The sequence below is a fragment of the Cebus imitator genome, unplaced genomic scaffold (assembly GCF_001604975.1).
Source record: "Cebus imitator isolate Cc_AM_T3 unplaced genomic scaffold, Cebus_imitator-1.0 Scaffold7, whole genome shotgun sequence".
Classification (NCBI taxonomy): Eukaryota; Metazoa; Chordata; class Mammalia; order Primates; family Cebidae; genus Cebus; species Cebus imitator.
This window is the reverse complement of record NW_016107322.1, coordinates 826561-831656: the sequence shown is the minus strand read 5'-3', so window position 1 is coordinate 831656 and position 5096 is coordinate 826561. Positions and strand designations below refer to the sequence as shown.

The 5096-nt window shown below is 40.0% G+C and overlaps 1 pseudogene; it reads right to left on the bottom strand.

Moving 5' to 3' along the window:
* Nucleotides 1-559: 559 nt before the first annotated feature.
* On the bottom strand, nt 560-1147 carry LOC108311731 (annotated as a pseudogene).
* Between the last annotated feature and the right edge of the window lie 3949 nt (nt 1148-5096).

Genomic DNA, 5096 nt, shown 5'->3' with positions numbered 1-5096 from the left:
AATTTTCCCCTGTCTTAGAGATTTTTGGAAATTTTAACATGAGATAGGTGATTTAAGGTATCTAGTAGAAGAAATTTCTGAGCAGCAAAGCATTCAAGAGGTGACTTGGGTACTGTTAAAGCATTCAGTTTTATAAAGGAAGCAGATCATAAAAGTCTGGAAAATTTGCAACCTAACTGTGATAGAAAAGAAAAACCCATTTTCTGGGGAGAAATTCAAGCCAGCTGCAGACATTTGCATAAGTAGCAAGGAGCCTAATGTTAATCCCCAAGACCATGGGGAAAATATCTTCAGGCCATATAGAGGCCTTCATGGCAGCCCCTCTCATCACAGGACTCTGGTAAGAGTTGTTTTTTTTTGTTTGTTTGTTTTTTTCTTGCCACAAAAATGTTCCATTAGGCCAAACTACCCACTATGAAAATGCTTCAAAATGCAGCAGGAGGAGATACAAAGACTCAAAATGCAGCAGGAGGAGATACAAAGTGTGTCGTGACAATGGCTATCAGAACACACCAAAGAATCCACACTGCTTCCCCACTTTACCTAGAAAAGGAAGCTTCTAGGCTACCTCCTCCTCCTCAGCACACTCCTCAAACTCCTCCTCCTCAACTGTGGTGTCTTGGTATTGCTGGTATTCTGACACCAGGTCCTTAAGGTTGCTCTCGGCCTCGGTGAACTCCCATCTCATCCATGCCCTCGCCCGTGCACCAGTGCAGGAAGGCCTTACGCCTGAGCATAGCTGTAAACTGTTCGGAGACACGTTTGAAGAGCTCTTGGATCGCTGTGTTGTTACCAATGAAGGTGGCTGACATTTTTAGCCCCCAGGGTGGGATGTCACAGATGGCTGTTTTACATTGTGAGGGAGCCATTCAGCAAAGTAGCTGCTGTTCTTATTCTGAATGTTGAACATTTGCTCATCCACCTCCCTCATGGACATGCGACCTCTAAAAATGGCAGCCACGGTTAGGTAGCTGCCATGATGGGGGTCACAGGCGGCCATCATATTCTTAGCATCAAAGAGTTGCTGAGTGAGCTCAGCCATGGTCAGGGCCTGGTATTGCTGGCTGCCCTGGCTGGTCAGCAGGGCAAAGCCAGGCATGAAGAAGTGCAGCCAGGGAAATGGAACCATGTTCACGGCCAGGAGGAAAAAGTGGGTTTGTGGACCAGGCCCAATGTCCCCGTGCTGTGTGCAATCTAGGGACTTAGTACCCTATGTCTCAGCTACTCCAGCCATGGCTGAATGGGGCCAATATAGAGCTCAGGCTGTGGCTTCAGAGGATGGAAGCCCCAGGCCTTGACAGCTTCCATGTGGTGTTGAGCATGTGGGTGAACAGAAGAATTGAGATTTGGCAACCTCCACCTAGACTTTAGAAGATGTATGCAAACACTTGGATGCCCAGGCAAAAGTTTGCTGCAAGGGCAGGGCCCTCATGGAGAACCTCTGCTAGGGCAATGCAAAAGGGAAACGTGGGATCAGAGCCGCCACACAGAGTCCCTACTGGGGCACTGCCTAGTGCAGCTATGAGAAGAGGGTCATTGTAATCCAGTCCCCAGAATGGTAGGTCCAATGACGGTTTGCACAGTGCACCTGGAAAAGCCACAAACACTCAATGTGCCAGCCCTGGAAAGCAGCGGGAGGGAGAATGTATCTTGTAACACCACAGGGGCAAAGCTGTCCAAGACCATGGGAACCCACCTTTTGCATCAAGGAGACCTGGATGTGAGACATGAATTCAAAGGAGATCATCTTGGAGCTAAAAATTTGACTGTCCTGTTGGATTTCAGACTTGCATGGGCCCTGTAATTCCTTTGTTTTGGACAATTTCTCCCATTTGGAATGGTTGTATTTATGCAATATTTGTACCCCCATTGTATGTAGGAAGTAACTAGCTTGCTTTTGATTTTATAGGCTCATAGGTGAAAGGGACTTGCCTTGTCTCAGATGATTTGGACTGTGAAGCTTTGGGTTAATGATGAAATGATAAGACTTTGGGGGACTGTTGGGAAGGCATGATTGGTTTTGAAATGTCAGGACATGAGATTTGGAGTGGCCAGGGCAGAATGATACGATTTGGTTGTGTCTCCACTAAAACCTCAACTTGAATTGTATCTCCTATAATTCCCACGTGTTGTGAAAGGGATGCAATGGGAGGTAATTGAATCATAGGGCCTATCTTTCTGGTGTTATTCTCATGATGGTGAGTAAGCCTCATGAGATCTGATAGTCATATCAGGGGTTTCTGCCTTTGCTTCTTCCTCATTTTCTCTTGTAACCTCCATGTAAGAAGTTCCCTTTTTCTCCCACCATGATTTTGAGGCCTCCCCGGCAATGTGGAAATACAAATCCAATTAAAACTCTTTTTCACCCCAGTCTTGGGTGTCTCTTTATTAGCAGTGTGAAAATGTACTAACACTCCTCCATTTCTTATTTTGAACACATAAATATTTCTGCTACCTGTTTGAAGTCCTCCACCTTAAAATGTTTTAGATCCCTACCCTGTATTTCCTAATAAACCTTCCATTTTCCTAGTTTACCCTTGATCTTGCAGGAAGATGGGGATCTCTGCTCTCATTGACTCATGTCTCAAGGAAGACAATCTACTCAGCATCTTCTTCTTCTATGCTTTAATTTCTATTAAATTAATAGAAATTCATTAATTTAATTTGTATTTCTCTATTAGTTTCTGTATTCCTGCCTCGAAATATGTTCCAGTTTGTCTTATCCTGGGGTATTTTTCTTTAGATCTTTAAATTTCCTTTATCTGTTTCTTTTCTCTCTCTCAAAACCTTTTGAAATGTAGACATATCTTGCTGCTTTTGCTGATTCATTATCCACTCCTCCAAATCTTAAAATCTGGTTTATGTTAATTAATTATTCGCAATGACTTTCTTCAATATATTAGTATCTTTGTGCTTTTGGCAACTCCTAAAATGTTGCCGCATTATTTCCTTCTGATAGTCTTTCCTCTTACTTGTGGCTCTGGGTCATTTCTTACCTCTACTCCTGCTCCTGGTCCCTCAATTGATTACTCTTTTTCCTGAGTTGTATTGAAATTCTTCTGTTCCATAGTGAACTTAATTCACGGCATTAAATTAAAGAAGATATGTGGGTGAGTGAGAGAATATGTGTGAAAACACTCTTGCTATTAACTACAAAATAAATGAAAAATTATGAATTATTATACTATAGATTATGTTTGTAATAATTATTTTATTTATTATGATGATTATTATTTTCTCTCTCTTAGTTTAAGTCTTGCCTCTAGTAGATGAATTACACATTCGTATTCCAAATTCAGTGCTGGCATTTAGTCCCATTTATTGTTTTTATTTTCAAATGTATTTCCATTAGGATATCAACTGCATTTAGCATCTCAAACATAGCATATGTAAAACTTTTACTCACCCTCTCTTTCTTGGGGGAATGATTTTGGAACAGTGTCTGCTTTCCAAGCCTTCCCCACTTTAAAGTAGAAGTCCTCTTGGTCACATAGAGCTGAAATTTTGGAACAGGATTAGACTTGAACGCAAGAATTCTGGATCCAAACTGCAATAACTTGAACCTTGACTTAGCTCATTATTAAGGACGTGACCCTGAGATATTTATAAAGGTTTTGTGATTTTGCTTCCTCACCTCAAAAGTGGGGATAATGATTGATACGGTTTGGCTGTGTCCCAACCCTAAATCCCATCTTGAATTATAATCCCCACAATCCTTACAAGTCAATGGTGGGACCAGGTGGGGGTAATTAGGTTATAGGGGCAGTTTCCCCCATGCTGTTCTCATGATAGTGATTGAATCTCATGAGGTCTGACGATTTTATAAGCATCTGGCATTTCCGCTGTTTGCGCTGTCTCCACCCTGCTGCCCTATGAAGAAGGTGTCTACTCCTTTGCCTTCTGCCTTGATTGGAAGTCTCCTACGGACTCCCCAGCAATGTGGAAACTGTGAGTCCATTAAACCTCTTTCCTTTATAAATTACCCCGTCTTCGACATTTCTTCATAGCAGTGTGAGAATGTACTAGTACAATGATAAAAACTTATCTCACATGGTTTTCCTGTGGATTAAATGTGTTGAAATTTGCAACACTTAGAAAGGTAACTAGCATATTATAAGCATTATATTTGAGTGTATTATTATTGCACCTCTTTTCTTCTACTATTTGCTATTTAGTTAATTTTTATTAGACTTTCTGCTCTTACAAAAATAAAACTCTACTTAATTTCAGAATATCTGTATCTGATCTCAGTTCTAGCACTTCCTAGACATTTTTGCAAATCACTTACAGGTAGGGAAATTTAGACTGGACATTGGCGGCCCAGTCTTTGAGAGGCTGAGGTGGATCACAAGGTCAGGAATTTGAGACCAGCCTGGCCAACAGAGTAAAACCCTGTTTCTACTATGGATTAAATAGTAAAATACAAAATTAGGCAGGAGTGGCGGTGGGCACCTCTAATCCCAGCTAGTTGGGAGGCTGAAGCAGGGAAATTGCTTGAACACAGCAGGTGGAGGTTGCAGTAAACTGAGATATTTTGGTTACAATTTAAACATACTTCCATGTTTCTGTCTCTAATCCGTTTTCAATAAATGACAAATAGAGGTTTCTTAAATCAATAAGCATGTGCCAAATAAAAGTGAAAACATGTCTGGATGGAATTTCTACTTTTCAGTGTTTTCTTTGCTCTTCTTTAGCCAATTTGTATATCACCTATATTATTTGATTTTATATTTTAATATATACAACACTTTCAATAACTTTTCCAATGAGATAAGGGTTAAATAAAAAGAAAAAAAAAGCAAATGCATGTTTACTTTCTCAATGTTTTTTATTTTTCAATGTTTGAGATACTCCCTCTCTTAAATATAAAACTTGAAAATAATGTAGAAAACTCTCATAATAAATAATTATTTTTATGTATAAATGAAAAGACACTTGCTTGAATCCAGTTAAAATTGTTATAAATTTCTTTTACAGCAATCCAGTAATGCGTTACTTTAGCAATAATTATTTTCCCTGTTTAGGAGAGACATTACATGAGTTATTGACAGCTTAATATCCTGGAAATCTGACATAGATGACACAAAAAATAAAAA